Source organism: Monodon monoceros, unplaced genomic scaffold, assembly GCF_005190385.1.
Source record: "Monodon monoceros isolate NGI ecotype Baffin Bay Population unplaced genomic scaffold, NGI_Narwhal_1 Super_Scaffold_2, whole genome shotgun sequence".
NCBI lineage: Eukaryota > Metazoa > Chordata > Mammalia > Artiodactyla > Monodontidae > Monodon > Monodon monoceros.
The window spans coordinates 98,050,037-98,068,117 of NW_021703776.1; the positions used below are offsets into that span (position 1 = coordinate 98,050,037).

At 43.0% G+C, this 18,081-nt stretch overlaps 1 pseudogene; it reads right to left on the reverse strand.

Annotated features, from left to right (window-relative positions):
* Nucleotides 1-7,644: 7,644 nt before the first annotated feature.
* On the reverse strand, nt 7,645-8,442 carry LOC114901398 (annotated as a pseudogene).
* Between the last annotated feature and the right edge of the window lie 9,639 nt (nt 8,443-18,081).

Below are 18,081 nucleotides of genomic sequence, written 5' to 3' on the forward strand. Positions count from 1 at the left end.
CCTGGAGCGCACAGGCTGAGAGAAGGAGCTGCGGAGAACAAAAGCGGCGGGCAGGAGCCGGAGGGGCGGGGTCGGGCTACGCCTCGGGAGCAATTGGCCGGTGGAGCGGTAGGCGGGGCCTTGGAAATGCGAGGCGGGCGGGGCTCCAGGCTGCTGATCTGGGCAGGAAGAACACGTGTCCTTAGCGGAACGTTGGTGAGAGGGTACGTGTGCGCAACTCTGGGGGACGCCGGGGGGAGCTCAAGAGCGAAGCGGCGGAGAGGCCCGAACTAGTCTGTTGGTGGGAACGAGAGAGAACGGGACTCCGGAGTCGGCTTCATGTTCGTGGTCTTTTTGGTTTATGCCTGCGCGAATGAAAGTTGGCATTTCTTTCCTGGATTAAAACACAAATTGGCCTAGGGACGGGGGTCGCATGCAGTAAAAGTGAATCTAGAACTAGGATTTGGGGAAGCTTCTCTCTAGGGTTTCATCTATGAGCAGGCCATCAGGTGCGTGTCTAAACTTTGCTTCATGTTATCAATTTCTCCTGATTTTACGCAAAATCTATAGGTTTACACAAGTCTAAATATAGGCTTGAGGTTTTCCCTCTTGACAATTTAGGAGGAAAAAAACTAGATTAAGATAGATAATGATTTTTGTACGTCAAGCCGTGATGTGTTTTAGGGTTTGAGATTTCTTTAACACCTGGGGATTCATATGCCTGAAGAGTTACGGAAGACAAATAGGTCAAATTAACAAAACTCGAGGGTCCAGAAGTAGTTTTCTGTGTATACAGATTGTCAGGAAGAAAGAAAGCTAACTACTCACAGGCTTTAGTAATTAGAAGGTTTTTTATTTGATTTATTAAATTTAATAAATTTCTATTGAACTACTGAATCTGATGGTACTCCCCTCAGTTTTGTAGGGCAGGAAGACATTATTCAATTAACTGTAACGACAGGATGAGTATGCACTAAGTGATTTATCAGAATGCTCTGAATGTAGAATATCAAACAGTTGAATATCATTTTAAGAAACTCTTTAGGAGGCTTCCCTGGTGGCGCAGTGGTTGAGAGTCCGCCTGCCGATGTAGGGGACACGGGTTCGTGCCCCGGTCCGGGAAAATCCCACATGCCGCGGAGCGGCTGCGCCCGTGAGCCATGGCCGCTGAGCCTGCGCGTCCGCAGCCTGTGCTCCACAACGGGAGAGGTCACAACAGTGAGAGGCCCGAGTACCACAGAAAAAAAAAAGAAACTCTTCAAAAAGATAGTGTGCCCAGCCAAAATTTTTATCTTTCTTGGTAGTTTCCTCTGAATCCTTATTAAACTGAGGATTGAGAATACCATTTGCCCAGAAGTGGGACAAATACAACCAATTTCACTAAGACCCTTTGTTGATCCAAGGTATGAGAGGAAACCTCTCAAAATGCAGTATATATGTATGTATACAAACACATATATATGAAATCAGTATCATATTACTTGTGAAATTAAAGTAATATTTTCTTTTTAAAAAACATTTAGAGCAATGAACAATGAATGAACAGTTCATTCAACAGCAAAACATTAGTTTATCAAGTTGAAAAGCTCCTCACTTTTTCTTTATCCCCAAATATCACCAGGTTTGGTTATATGGGTACAAGTAGGCTGGAGACCACTGTGTTCAGGGTCAGAATGGAGAGAGAGATTTTTGTGATTATCTGCAAGATCTTTATAACTAGTTGTGAACATAGGAGGCTGCCTTTAAGACACAGAACTGGCCCCTGGCTTGTCCTCAGGGCTGCCATTTAACACTGTTAGGTTATGTTTATAGATCAATTTGAGCATGTGCTTCCCTCTTCTCCCAAATAGCACTCTCTAGAGAAGCGGCCTACGGGGAAATAATCTTCCCCATTATATAGTCTCCAGGTGGATCTGTGACAATATCATTACCAATCTTGGCACTTATGTCAGTTTTCACAAGCCAACAATATATGGTCAGAAAACTGTAAACTGAAACCAGGCAGCTGCACATCTGCATGCCCTGAATGCATGAGGCTTATGATCAATCTTTTGGGGGAATTAAACCCTGTGGGATGAAACCATTTCTTTTATGTGCTGGAGAACTCAGGAATGGTCCTATCCTTCCCATGGTTCTGATATAGTCCCCTTTCAGTAGAAAGGGGAAAGAAAAGCTGAAGTTTTTGGAAATAAAGGGATTTGTTTTCAGAAATCTCTGCCTCTTCAGGCAAACACTACTGTAGCCAGAGATACAATCTGCATGTACTTTTCTAGCTTACATTTTTAACTTAAAATCACATCATACTCATTTTCTCACGCTCTTACATTGTCTTCTGAAGGAATTGAGCTCTCCCTTGAAGGGTCCACCTTGACTCATGAAGATGAGAGACTGAAATGAGGTCCCATGCACACACTCAGACCTCCTTTAGCTGCTCAGGCAGCTGCCTGAGAATGCCTACCATATTTGTTAACTCCATCCTGTTCATAGCTGAGACATGGTACTCAGACTCTATCCTTACCTTTTAGGATGTAATGATATTCAGCTACTGCAACTTTTATTGAATCTTCCAATAGCTTGGAGTATTTACTGCCTTTGATGTGATTCAAAACAGCAAAATGTTCACACTGCAAGTGTGGCCAAACATTGAGAGTAAGACTAAGCCAGCATTTTTGCAGGAGATTGTCTGTGATAAGACATTCTTTCCAAGTTTGCAAATATAGGTAACTTGCACAGCCATTTTGTTTGTTTGTTAAGCCAGTGGTCTTGGCCACCATTTCTCATTGTTCTATGGTGAACGAATTCTTAAGAAGATGTTTTAAGACTCAAACTGAGGTTATTTTAGTATTATTGTCACCAAATGCTAGGTTCCAGACATTTGGTAGCTGTTACTAAAGAGACCAATGCCCTTGTGGAAATTAAATAGTAAAACTTAAAGACAGAATACCTTTATATTAGAAACAAAAAAATATTTACTGTGTTTGCTGTGAAAGGTTAAGAGTAGAGGCTCTGGAGTCAGACCTCACAGCCTTGAGTTTAGACCCTACCAACTTTTTACTCATTCAGTATTTATTGTGTACCTACTATGTGACTAGTGATTTTCAGTGTGCAATCTTGCATATATTTTTGCTATTTTTTTAAAAGATTTATTTATTATATATTTATTTAATTTATTTTTGGCTGCGTTGGGTCTTAGTTGTGGCACACAGGATCTTCACTGAGGCACACGGGATTTTTCATTGTGGTGCGTGGGCTCTTCATTGTAGTGGGCGGGCTTCTCTCCAGTTGGGGTTTGCAGGTTTTCTCTTCTCTTGTTGAGGCACACGAGCTCAGTAGTTGTGGCTTGTGCGGCTTAGTTGCCCCGTGGCATGTGGGATCTTAGTTCCCCCAACCAGGGGTCAAACGTGTGTCCCCTGCATTGTAAGGTGGATTCTTTACCACTGGACCACCAAGGAAGTCCCTATTTTATGCTATTTTAAGTGAATCTTTAAATTTCACTTGAAATTAGAAATTTCAAATTCCTATTGTTCATTGAAAGTATGTAGAATACAATTGATTTTTGTATATTGACCTTGTCTCCTGCAACCTTACTAAACTCACAGCAGTTTTCGTAGCTTTGTTTAGATTCCATTGGATCTTCTACATAAATCATGTCACATAAAACTGCAAATAAAGACAGTTTACTTCCTTTTTGTTACGGATGCCTTTCATTTCTTTTACTTTCCTTATTTCACTGGCCAGAATCTCCAGTACAATGCTGAAGAGAAGTAGTGAGAGAAGATATCCTTGCTTTGTTCTAGATATCAGGGGAAGAATTCAGTCTTTCCCATTATTTGATGTTAGCTATAGGTTTGTAGCAGATGCACTTTTGAGGTTGAGGAGGTTCCCTTCTAATTCATAGTTTTCTGAGAGATTTTTTTTTTTAAATCATGAATACATCATATTGTTTTTCTTTTTTAGTTTGTTCATATAGATTAATATATTGATTGGTTTTCAAAAGTTAAACCAACCTTGCATTCCTGAGACAACCTGCACTTGGTCATGATGTATTATCATTTTTATATATTGTTGGATTTGATTTACCAAAATTTTATTAAGAGTTTATATATCTATGTATAAAAATATTGGTCTTTAATTTTCTTGTTATATTTTTATCTGGCTTTGATAAATCAGTAATGCTGGGCTCACAGAATGAGTTGGGAAGTATTCTCTCTTTCTCAGTTTTCTGGAATAGTTTACCAATTCACTAGAGAATTGGTAACGTTCTCTAGTGAAATTTTCTTTGTGGGAAAGATCTTAACTATAAATTCAATTTCTTTAATAAATATTAAGGCTATTCAGTTTATCTATTTCTTCTCAAGGGAGCTTTGGTAATTAGTGGGAATTTGTCCATTTCACGTAAGTTGTCAAATTTATTGTCATAAAGTTGTTAATAATATTCTTTTTTATGTTTTAAATAACTGTAGAATCTGTAGTGAGGTCACTTCTCTTACTGCTGATATTGATAAATTTTTTTTAATAAAATTTATTTATTTATTTATTTAGGCTGTATTGGGTCTTCGTTGCTGCATGCAGGCTTTCTCTAGTTGCTGCGAGCGGGGGCTACTCTTTTTTTTTTTTTTTCTTTTGGTACGCGGGTCTCTCACTGTTGTGGCCCCTCCCGTTGCGGAGCACAGGCTCCGGACGCACAGGTCCAGTGGCCATGGCTCACGGGCCCAGTCGCTCCACGGCATGTGGGATCCTCCCGGACCGGGCACGAACCCGCATCCCCTGCATCGGCAGGCAGACCCTCAACCATTGCGCCACCAGGGAAGCCCCAGGGGCTACTCTTCCTTGCGGTGCATGGGCTTCTCATTGCGGTGGCTTCTCCTGTTGCAGAGCACAGGCTCTAGGCACGCAGGCTTCAGTAGTTGCAGCACGCAGGCTCAGTAGATGTGGCTCGCAGGCTCTAGAGCACAGGCTCAGTGGTTGTGGCGCACGGGCTCAGTTGCTCTGCGGCATCTGGGATCTTCCTGGATCAGGTCTCGAACACGTGTCCCCTGCATTGGCAAGTGGATTCTTAACCACTGTGCCACCAGGGATGTCCCTTCTGATTACTTTAGGTTTCACTTACTCTTTTTTCCCCTAGTTTCTTAAAATGGAAGCTGAGGTAATTGATTTGTGACCTTTCTTATCTTCTAATGTAGGTATAAACTTCCCCCTAAGTGTGGCTTTATACCTTGAATTAGACAGGTGGAGATGGTGGATATAGGGGAGTCCATGCAAAGAATTGGAACATGAAGGATGGAAAACATAATATAGCTTGAATCTATAGTGAGAGATATTCTATGTAAGCGAGGCCCATGCAAATAACCGAAACATGGAGAATTTGGAGAAAGGCAGGTTATTTAGTAAACCTGAGATATAGTGGGAGGAGGTGCAACAGGGATGAAGCTGGAGGCAGGGGTCCAGAAAATAAAAGCCTTTAGCCTGAGGGCAATAAGAAGTCAGTGAAAAATCTTAAGTGGGGGAGTGGCATGGAATTATTTGCATTTTATAAAGATCACTCTGGTGGGCATGTGGCAGTGGAAGTTGACTGGAGTCAGGAACACTGGATAGGAGATGGTCTATCCATGAGGAGATGGTCTCGTGCTAATCCAGGTGAGAGGTGGTGGTGGTAGCGGGGATGAAGCAACGTAGGAATATTAAAGTAATAATAAGGAACTGGAATCAGTGTAAAAATCGGTGATTGACCAAGACATATGGGGAAGAGGAATGAAGGGTCAGCAGGGCAGCTAGTAGTGCCTTCCAATGAGATGGGGAACAGATAAGGAGGAACTTGTTACTGTCAGGCAGGGACAAGAGGAGGAGTGAAGCCGGGAATGATTCCAGTTTGGGGTGTGTTGAGTTTATGATGCCTGTGAAGCATCCAAGAAGAGAGCTACAGTAGGCAGGTGTAAACGTGGGTTTTGAGCTTAGGAGAAATGCCAGTATGTGATGGGTAAGTGAGGTGTGAGTGGATGAAATCACCCATGGAGAGGGTGTTGAGTGAGAAGAAAGTAGAGGATGAAAGTTTGGAAAGCAACATTTTAGGGATTGTCAGAGGATACAAGAGAAGTAAGAGTGATCACTTTGCTGCAATGAGAAGAATTTCATGGAAGAGAGAACAAGAAGACAAGGAACAACAACAATATATATTAGATTTATCAACAGAGAATAATATGCACTTTCCATGAGGTACTTAAAAAGTTTTTTTTTATTGTTAAAAAGAGTTTAGGGCTTCCCTGGTGGCGCAGTGGTTGAGAGTCCACCTGCCGATGCAGGGGACACGGGTTCGTGCCCCGGTCTGGGAAGATCCCACATGCCGCGGAGCGGCTGGGCCCGTGAGCCATGGCCGCTGAGCCTGCGCATACAGAGCCTGTGCTCTGCAACGGGAGAGGCCACAACAGTGAGAGGCCCGCGTACCACAAAAACAAAACAAAACCAAAAAAAGAAGGGCCTCATCTTACAGGCTGGAATCACAGAATTCTACATGCTGCCACTATGACAAGAAGACTTAAGAAAAGCAATTCATGTAATCTCAATGCACAGACTCAAATGTCAGTGCTCCAACTCTTTCTTACCCTAAAACAGCCACACTTTGATGCTCTTCAAATCCAAGCCTCCCAGCACGGGGGTAACTGCCCTTTCTGTCTTCTCCCTTTCCCCTCTGTCCTGGAAGAGTGAGCAGCTCTTGTCCCATTTCAATCTGGGATATTGAGCCTGGTTTGGGAATAGTGTGTTTTCTCACCTCGAAAGGTCACAATGAGGTGGATTCGCTGCCTTGAGTTTTATGTCTGAAAGCATGTCCAGGGGTGCCAAAGTTCCCATATTTTACTAAAGGCACAAGACACTGGGAGAGAGAAAATCAAAACAAAACCCAAAAACCTGAGGACCCTTCAATGCCAGGAAGGGGAAATAAAACCATCCACACTCCAGCACTGTAAGCTTTATTTGGAACTGGGGTACCCATCTTACCACACTTCTCACGTGACTAAAAAGCCCAGTGAGGTGTCTGTTTTCTGACAATAGTAGAAACCGTACTCCAGGAGAAACGACGTCAGGAATATTGCAGGGAAGAGGTCTCATCGGCATCTAACCCAAACGATAGGGCTGGGCTGCTCAGAACCAAAAGGCTGTTCCAACTGTTCTCTAAGGGCCTGGACAACATGGTCCAAGAAAACAGCGGAGCAGGTGACTGGTTGTAGTTTAGGAAGCAGATGCCCGAAGACAGTGGGGAACCTGGCATATGGTCCGGGAGGGGGGCGGCTGGAGGGCTAGAGCTGTCCCACGTGTTAGTGTTCTTTTTTCTATTCTGTTATAAATTCATGGATTTAATCCAGTATAAATTAAGAGTATTTGTTTTCTTTTTTTAAAGGAATGATAGAGGGAAGTGGTAAATGTTACACTTTTTCTGCTTACAAAAAGTAATGCCCTTATAAAATCTTCTCAGCTGCAGTAAACCTTTTATTTCTTCAAGATGCTGCTTCTGCCAACAGAATTTGAGTTTCTCTTCTTCACAGACAGGAGCTCCTTCACGGTCCAATTGTAGTTCCATCTGCCCTAGAGTAGGCACAAAAGTCAGTGCAACTAGTGCCTAGTGTCCTGGCCAGTTCCTGCATCTCCATTTCAGGATGACCTTTTTATTTGTTAACAATTCTATATATTTACCGGTGATGTTCCCATCAAACATTTGGAGTTTCCCTCCCTTTTCAGCTTCTAATACAGCAGGAGATTTAGAAAATTTTTGTACCAAATCTTTCACAGTAAAAATTCTGTACAACTGCTCGATAGCTGTGTCAAACAGTTCCGTCATGTGCAGTGCCACAGTGGGAATCCTTACACCCAGTGCCACTGGAGAGGAGGCCTGAATCTGCAAGGTATTCTCACTCAGTTTCCTTTTAACAGTCAATTCCTGGGTTGCCATAGCTTTGGTTTGTAAAATTATTCCCATTGTAAATTCCGACTTAAGTGCCTTCGGGTAATCTCCAAGGGCTTCCCTGACCTTGGCGGTGTCTGCAGTTTTCATAAGATCTTTCAAGTATATCCCCATCTCCTTTCTTTTTACTCACGTTCACTTCAGTGTCATCTACTTCATTTTCTTAAGACAGGTTGGGTATTTCAATCAACCCCTTGGGCTTCGCACCAGATTCTTTAATTATACCTTTCCAGACCAATGTGATGTTGCACTCAGAAGAAAATCAGCTTTCCTTTGCGGCGGCTGCAGGAAGCCTCACCTTCCACCTGCCTCAGCTCACTGATCTCGCAACCGGCAGCCTCATTCTCCACAGCGGTGCCCGCCAGGAGCTCACAGAGCTTCCCCTTGGACCAGCTGGTGGCATCCCGCTGTGTCAAGCCCTGGCTCACTGCCACATCCCTGAACCTGCTTCTCCTCTTGTTCCCCTCCTGGCTTACCTCTGTAGGACTGTGGGCAACATCTCCTATCATCCAAGGGCTGGATGTTCTCAACACGTGTTAGTCTTAATTGCCTCCTTCCAATGACTGGAATCTGCCTTCTATCATAAACCACACATGAAGCCCTTTCATCGAAAACATGCATTGCTTTCCTCCTTGGTTCTCATTAGACTGTCTAACCTGCAGTTTAATCAACTTCAAGTTTACCTCTTGGGCAGGTGCAACCTGCTTCTCATTGGTCAAGACTGAGTTGAGGTGTCGTTTCTCTGGGACAACTTCCCTGACCCCTTGAATGTGGGTTAAGTGCCCTTCCTGGGTGCTGTCCTCACGCGTCTGCTTTCCCTCTCGCCTGGCGCTTATTCCACTTTCCTATATCTGCCCATTATTCATCTTTCTCTCCATTTGACTGTGAGCTTCTCGAGGGCAGGGACAATACCCGGCCACATCGACGTTTGCTGAATGACTGGGACTGCCCTTCCTCCTGGTGCTGCCCTTGGGTTGGGTGTGCTTTCCAAACCCCAGCCCATGGCCATCTGCAATTGGCTGTTGATGTTTATGATCTTAGTAAATTACTCCTAATTTTATAGCATTAGAATCACTTTTATTTAAATGACTTTCAGAGCTGTACTAGATTCAGTTTGGGGGTTGATTTCAGTCCTATATCCGCTCACATATTAAATTTATCATCTCTGTTGATCTTTTTCACTTCTTCACTGATTCATTTTGTCAACTAAACCATTTCCATTAATAGTATCGCCATCTTTTCCTTCCCTTCTCCTCTTTCTTTTCCTTCCTCTTTCTCCTCCCTTCCTTTCCTGAACAATTCAGTTCCAAAATCATTAAGTAGAGCTGAGTAAGGTAAGCATCTACAGCAGGTGGGGATGGGAGGGGGTGGGGTGGCCCAGAGCAGGATGCCAGAGCCCCAGTGGGGCTCTGCTCGGGGGAAGGGGTGACAGTGGCCCCATGAGGTGGCTTACTCACAGGAGGACTGATCAGATAAATAAATATATTACAGATAATGGGAGCAAAGCTCACTCTTGGAGATGACAATTACCGATACGGGAAGGGACAAAACTAGAACGGACACTGGTGTGGTAATGGTATTGGTGTGGAATCATTCATAAAAATAGATGTGGAAATAAGTGTAAATGTAAACATGTGTACGTGTTATATGTATGTATGTCCTAGCTCTGTCCACTGAGAGGGTCTGGGAGTAGCAACCCTCAAATAGCAATGGGCACAACTAGTGCCAGATCTTGGCTTCTAACCCACTCTCCGTTACAAGGAACCAGGGGTCCTGGGAGAAATGATCAACTGCAGCGCTGGAACAGGGTAAATAGAAGACACCTGGAACAACTTGTGACAGAGATAGCAAGGAAGTTGCTCAAGAATGATGAGAACAAGTTAAAAGGACACAGAAGCCTGTGTCAGGGGGCTTCCACTGGCCAAATTTAGGACAATGAGAGCGTCAAAATAAATACTGATAGAATTATAACCCACTGGACAAAATAGGAATAAAAATAGGAAACTATTATGAGTCCATACAGATATAAAATATGTGGCTAAACGAATGGAAAATTTGATGCGGAATGGGATATTTACATGACTTCAAAGTACCTTCCCACAAAATCATGAACTACTTGTTAATTACAAAGAGGGGGGAAAGCAACTTCATAGTGAAGTCTGGCAGACACTACCTTAAGTGATCACCACCAACATCCTCAGTAACAGAACGAATTGAAATCATGCGCCACCCGATAAGATGCAGTGAGATAAACACAGCATCACATCTTGGCTAACCCTCTGAAGGCAAATAAACTGAGCCTACTCATGAAGACACATCAGGTACAGCCGGATTGAGGGACATTCTACAAAAACTGCCCTGTAACCTTGAAAAGTATCAAGGTCTTGACAGCCTAAGACTGTCTCTTTTTTTTTAGAAACTTATTGAGGGCTGAAAACAAGCAAGCTGCAACATTTGAATTTTTTTCTCCCTACCAAGTCCCTAATGCTTCATATTAGTATGTACACGCTCTGAGTCCCAAGACAGAAGAGGTGACAGTTACTACCTAACAAAGACTGTCACCTGCTCAGACCAGGACAGTCATCACTCCTCCCATTCTTTTTCTGTGCAGCCAATTTCATGCCTTAGGATCTGTTACTCACAAACCCTCATTCTGTTAACAATTTCTATGTCTTTTAGGACTCCGTTTTGTAAGAGGAAATGCAATTCCAAAACATTTTAAACAGTAAGAAAATGTTACCGGTTCACATACGTGAAGAGTCAGGTAGGATAAGTTCAGGGACCGCTTAATGCGGGGTTCAAACAATGTTACCAGGACAAGGTTTCGCTTCCATGTGCTGGTTCAGCATTTCTTAGGGCTGCATCCTTTCTCATTCATATCCATCAGGAAGGAGGGTGTTTTTTTCCCCTGTGTAAGTCATTCTCATAGAATAAGGAAGTTATGACATAATTTTCAAATGGCAAAAGTACAGGTAGTTTTCTTCTCATAGGTGGCATTTTCTACTACCTTTCGACATCAGCACTGTCAGCATGAAGACTAAGGGCATGATTTTCTATCCAGTTACGCTTTCACCACTATGTGGACGACTCACTGAATCACTGCTGAATCTCCAACTGCAAAAGTGACTTAAATATAAGTATCTGTGACTTTAAAAGACGCTGGATGGGTACGTCAAGTTTGCTGTCTCGTTAAAGGCTGACCAAGTAGCAAACAGAAAGTATGGATGACCTGCTGAGACTTGCTTAGCCTTTGATTTCATGAATTACTCTCAAATTTTCAACAAAAACATGTCATGCCTAGAGAGAGCAGTCTCATCCATACCCCTCATCACATGCATGTAAAGCATGCACCACGAGCATTCGTTCTGATGCTTATCCGGATTCTCCTACTCCTGGGCTCAGAAACAGATGACCACGTCATCAAAGGGCACTGCCATCTGGACCCCCAAACGCATTTCCTTCTGTCTCAGGATGGCTTCACACTTCTCATCAGTAATGTTTAAAAGCCTTCTACCTTTGTTCGTATCAGGCGAGAAGTTACGACACGGATCTTGAAAAGCCAGACTTTTCAATATGTAAAATGGGCAAGGTTTGGATGATACAATTCCAAGAAGAGCTTGTGATGGTTTTGCTGGTCCTCTTTCCAAAACAACAGTTGCTGCAAACAAAGCGAATTTATACCCTGACAAAGGTGGAATACTGAATGTACAGGCCCTTGTTTTACAGGAACAGTGGGGGGATGGGGGAACTCATAAAGAAGTCAGTCATTGGAACTGCCACAGACACTCATTTCTAACTGGAGAAACTTGACCTGAAACAAAGAGTTTGATTCAATTAAAAGGACATTTGAGGGAATTCCCTGGCAGTCCGGTGGTTAGGACTCAGCTCTCTCACTGCCAGGGGCCCAGGTTCGATCCATGGGTGGGAAACTAAGATCCTACAAGCCGCGTGACGCAGTCAAAAATAAAAATAAAATAAAAAGCCATTTGAGCACATAGCATAAGACACAGTCATGTAACTACCTACCATAGGACACAGTCGTTTAAATGTGTTAAAATACTGTGTGATAAAGTATGCATAGAACTGTCTTCAGCATTTCCTGTGAGATATCTTTAAACCCATTCATGTGTTTTTAAGAAATACAGAAAGTTGCATTTACAGAGACTTCTACAATTGGTAGTTTGACTCCACTGAAATGAAATTTAAACTGAAAACTATTTGCCCCAAGATCATGTTACAAATGTCAGAAAGAAATGATAAATCATCAGTGATCTTTTTCAAGACCATTTGCACCAGAAAAACAAACCACTTTCTGTAGATGACAAAGGGGAATGAGGAAAATGCCCTATAGCTTCCTGATAACTTGGAAAATGTAAAACAGAAGCTTGATTAAGCAGCCACAACCCAAGAGAAACAATACTGTATTAATATTTTTTGAAGAAGTTCCAATAAATATGTTGAAAGAAAGGAGGGAGAGCATAGAACTGGAACTCAAGAAACCTAGGCTGTATTCTCAGTCACTAGCTATATGACCTGGAGCAAGTCACTTCAACCTCTCTGTAACTCACTTTACTCATCTATAAAGTGAGGGAGTTGGATTATGATCCCTCAAGATTTTATTCTGAATACCATTTTGTGTGTGTGTGTTAGGGAAAAGGCAGTAAGAAATTAATTGTCATATTTCTTGGGAAACATTGTTTCAATTTAAGCTAAGTATCAGGAAACTGAGTTACTGTCACCCCTGAGAATCTCTGAAAGACTTGAAACTAAAATAAGAGTTGCAACCGTCGTCATCATTTTCTAAAGAACTACATGTTGAAGTGACAGTCCCTATCATTGCAATTTAGTATTATACTCTATGTTCCCCTATGGGACTCCTTTCCTTTTCTCAGCCGTAATTCCCTGTTCTTTCTTCCACTCTGTACCTTACTAACAGTACTCCCAGCACACAAGCTAAGCTTCAGAGAAACAGGAACACTCAGAAAGCCCTGGGCTGACTGTAAAATCAGTGGCTACGTGTACATCTCTTTCATTCGTTAATTCATTGATTCAACGAGTGTTTGTAGAGCGCCCACTGTGGAAACACACTGCATGGGTAACAAAGATTAAAAAAAAAAAATCAGTCCCTGCTTCGAGGAACTTAGTAACCACGGCTGAAAGCACGGATTTCCCTGCACGGCCCCCTCTGGACTCCAACGCGCGAGCTCGGGTTAGACTGCTGGGCTAGGGCTGCAGATTTCACAGTCAGTCCGAGGATCCCGGACCGCGCCTCCTCCAGGCCCGGTTCCCGCCCGAGCAGGCTTTTCTTCCTGCCACCGCGGACCGCCCCTTCTGTCGGGCCGAGAGGTCACCGCTGACACTTGCAGAGTCTGCGTAGCCCGAGACCCGGGGCGCGGCCGCTGAGCCCGCCCCCGGGATGGCCCCCGGCCGGATTCCAGGCCTCGGTTGGGCGCGGGGTACCCTTTTCAAATGCCGCGCTGGACGACCAAACTATCTTACCGGCCGCTCGGGGGTGGGGCCTGCGCCGGTCAGCCCCGCTCCGCGGGGGCCGTTGCCATGGGGACACGCAAGGCATCCTGGGAACGTTGCCTTTCTGGCGCGGGGACTGGGGTCCTACCGCGCCGCCTGCAGGCAGGAGGAGCCAAGAGTCTCCAGAGGCCGATCATAGCGCTGCGCGGCCGGTCCATATCTCCCAGGCTCTGGGAGGACTGCAATTTAAACTCTGCTCCCCCCAACCCCTTGGTTTTTTTTAATGGCTACGTCACATCTTAGGTGGGGCACACGGGATCTTTGTTGGGGCATGTGGCCTCTCATTGAGGCATGTGCGCTCTTCGTTATGGTGCGCAGTCTCCTCTCTAGTTGTGGCCTGTGGGTTTTCTCTTCTCTAGTTGTGGCACGCTGGCTCCAGGGCGTGTGGGCTCTGTAGTTGTGGCACGCGCGCTCTCTAGTTGAGGCACGCGAGCTCAGTAGTTATGGTGCGGATGATTAGTTGCCCCGTGGCATGTGGGATCCCAGTTCCCCGACCAGGGACCGAACCCGAGTCCACTGCATTGGAAGGCGGATTCCTTACCACTGGACCACTAGGGAAGTCCCGCCCCTTCCTCTTTTGGGGGTTACACAAGGTTGGACCTAAAATTGATGGGCATATAAATCAGGGAATTGGATCATGTGTAAGGTTGCCTTTTTCTGCCTGAATTTTTGGTACACCAAACTTCTCGACAGTGAAAAAACTTAATAGTCAATCTCATAAAGATATGGAAATTGTTATTTGAGCCAAACTGAGGATTATTACAGGGGAGACAGTCTTGCAGAAAGCTCTGAAGGCTGTTCCACCTATCAGAAGGCGAAGCACAGTTATATAGATTTTTGAGACAAAGGGTTATACATCAAAGTACCGTATTGACAGTTTACATAGTCCAACGAGGCAAGTAGTGGGTTATTGTGACCTCTTACAGGATTGAGAAAGGAACATTAACTCCTAAGGAGTTACCTTGCTGGTGCCAGGAGGAAATTGGGTGAGGTTTTTTTGGCGAGTAGGCATTCCTGTGTCTTCTAAGGGGATATAGTTAATGTCTACGTAATGCAGATGCACAGTGCACACTAAAAGGGAGACGGTAGTGGTTCAAAGGGACAGAGTCCCTCTCCTCCTCTTTTCCTATCCTCCAGTTACTGTGGGGAAAATGTCCCTCCCTCATCAAAAGGCAATTCCTCCACTTCCTCTATTATCTTTCCTCTCGACATCAATTTCCTCCTCTTTCAGAATCCTCCTCCATTAGCATGCAAACATGCTCCATTATCAATAACTTTTCCCGCTACTGCCAAATTCTCTTTTCCCCTTCATGACCAAACTTCTTTCAAACTTGAGTTTTCCGTGTAGCCTGTCTCCAATTCCTTATTCACACTCCTGCACCAATCAACGAAGTTTTGCCTTTCTGCCCCAACGGCTCCCAGTGAAACTGTTCTTGATTAGGTTAACATTTATCTCAATGTTGCCAATTCTACTGGCCACTTCCCTGTTCTCATTGTACTCCTTAGCAGCAGACCTGCTTCTTGGAATACTCTCCTTGCTTGGCTAGTGAGACACCATGTTCTCATGGGATCCCTCTCACCTCACTGTTCTCTCCTTTTTGGTCTCTTTTGCTTCTTCAAATCTGTTGACCCTCAAATTATTGGGGGTTTTGACCAGGAAAATGACATGACCTGACTTTTATTTTTAAAGGCTCACTCTGGCTGCTCTCTGGAGAACAGACTGTGGGCAATGGTGGAAACGGGAAGATCAGTGAGGAGGCTATTGAAATAATCAGGCACCAGGTGATGGCAGCTTGAGCCAGGTTGTCTTAGGGGAGGTGGGAAGACGACTTCAGAGTCTAGATTTATTTTGAAGATGGAACTCTCAGGACATGTTGATGGATTAGGTGAGATTTTTGAGAGAGAGAGAAGTCAAAGGAAGTATCAAGATTTTTTACCTAAGAAACTAGAAGGTGGAGTTTCCATTTGCTGAGATGGAAAGGACTACAGAAGGAACAGGATAAGGGAGGAAAATTATAAGTTTGGTTTTGGAAATGTTGAATTTGAGAAGTCTATTAGACATCCAAGTGGATGTGGTGAGAAGCTATCCTTTTATTCCCTGGATACACCACACAGGCATAATAGAAACTGTTGCCTCTCCCTCAACAACTTATTTTAAGTGTTTGGTGAGCACATCCTTTTCTGTACTTTTTACCAGGTGACTCTCATCAGGATATAATCGCACTGGTTTCCGGGGGGGGGATGTTATTCTTATAGAGTGGGGTCACAGATAAAAAGCCCTCTAGTTTCCATGAGAGTGATTGGTTTGTTCCTAACTTATTTTAAAACTTCTGGTGACAAACTCCCCTTTGTCAATTATAACTAAAAGTTTCTGGATTTTTAGTTAAAACTCCAAGCTTCACATTTTAGGGTGATGGAAACCTCCCCCCAGAAGCTATCTTGGTCAAGAGTGAAGTAGTGAATTACGTTCAGTCAGAAAGATGATTCTATTTTATTCCTAAATAATCTCTTTGTCCCTAAAATCATAAAGGGTTTCCATTCATTCCGATGGCTTTTCTTCCCTATTTTAAAAAAGAATCCTTTCATTAATCTTTTGGTCTTTTCCAAGATGCTGCTAATAATCTCCCTTTGCCTATGTGATTTTTTACACTGAATACTTGTGGTTTTCTGTTCTCTTTCTCTGTAATCTTCCTTCCCTGGTTAGGTAACTGTGCTGGTTTTGTTTGTTTAAGCAGTTAGTATTTCTTATCCACAGAACATGCATTTCCTGGATTTCTAATTAAGTGTGGTGGAAGGATCCCTGCCCTGGACTCAGAAGACCCGCACGGTCTCAGCCCTGCCACTAACTAGGTATGAGATTGTGGATGAGACACTTACTGTGGCTTTGGTTTCCTTCTCTGTAATATTAGAGATTGGAATTTTAAGACTCTAAAATTCTAAAAAGAATTAAAAGGAGTGTCCAGCCCTCCTTTAGGACTGAGTTTTATATTTTATTTTTATATTACTACTTTTTAAAATTTCAAAGTTTCCTTGTAATCACATACATTTTTATATAGATGCATAATCACACGTGAGGGGCTTTTTGGTGTACTTTCCCCGCTTTGTTTGCTTCTTTCTCCCACTCCCTTCCCCTCCTACCTTTATGTCATATATGTATACATGATTAACATAATATGTACAGATATGCATTTTTTTCCTATAGAAAAATGGGCAGAGGCTAGTATTTGCACAATTCATTTTCTCCCATTTACTCTTATTTTCTATCTGTTGAAACTTGGTTCTGTTTTCTCTGAGATTTCTTTAATACTACGATGAGATTTTGTTTTGTTTTATTTTGGGGTTTTTTTTGGCTGTGCTGCACAGCTTGCAGGATCTTAATTCCCCGACCAGGGATTGAACCCCAGGGCCCTGGCAGTGAAAGTGCCGAGTCCTAACCACAGGACTGCCAGAGAATTCCTGAGATGTTTTTATTTTAGCACTTTTTTTTAAACTTCCTAGAATTTGTTTTTCAGATGCTTCCTTTTTCATAACATTATGTTCTTGTTTTATAAGTGTTCTCCAATTTTTCTGATTATTTTTATTAGAGATTTTAAAATATAGCTTTTATTTCCTGAATTAGCTATGGTTTGTCTGACGTACTTTTCTTCTTGCTTGTCTTGGTCTTTCTCTTTCATGTAAAAGTTTTTTCCAAATGTTTGATAATCTTGCCTGTCCATATTTGAGAATGCAACAGTAGACAAGTCAGTTAGGATCTTTGTGTCCATGGGTGGGTCTTGTATAACAGTTTACTCCAAGGTGACTGATTGCTTAGGAGTCATGCTAGAATGAGGAGGGCTTTTATCTCAGACAACATCCATATTGTTCTAGTTATCCCCAGATGCTTTGTTCCTTTTTTCCCTTACAAGGTAAATACCTAGCTGCCAGACATACTTCCTGCTTCTGGTGTTGGTAGTGGTAGGGATGGAGTGGGGCTGGACTATTCACTGTAATAGACTTTCAGTTAATGCCCTGGTTTCCAGACTCCATCCTGCCTGGCTCCCCAGGTTGAGCTTCTTCTGAGCAAATCAATAGTCCCCTCAGCTCAGTCCTGTGATCCTCTTCATTAGATACCATTCTTTAATAACCTTCTGAAATCTATTGAAATTTCTCATCTGGTGATGGTCTCCTCGGAATTTTGTTCTTTGTTGTGGATTTACAGCCTTTGAAGAAAAATCCCTTTACTATAATTTCAATGGGATACTGAGAGGCAGAAGACACAAACATAAGTGTGTGCTAAATTCCTATCTTGAATCAATACAGTAACTGGACTTTTGTGAAGAGGGTCATTTTTCTTACTTGTAGTAGTTACCTAGCTGATTCTCTTGGATGTTCCAGGTACACAGTAATATGATGTATTCTATAATGTTAAATAATGGCTCAGCAGAGACCTTGTCTTCTTGACTTAAATGGATTTTTTTTTAACCATTCTGTCCCTTTAATATGATCTTCACTGTTGCGCCCATCAGAGTTCTTATTCCTTTGTAGGTGACAGGATACTTTTTTTTTTCCCTTCTTCTTATTTTTGGAAGTTCAGGGATTTCACCAGGATATCTCAGCAGTGATATTTTTTTTTTAGGAAT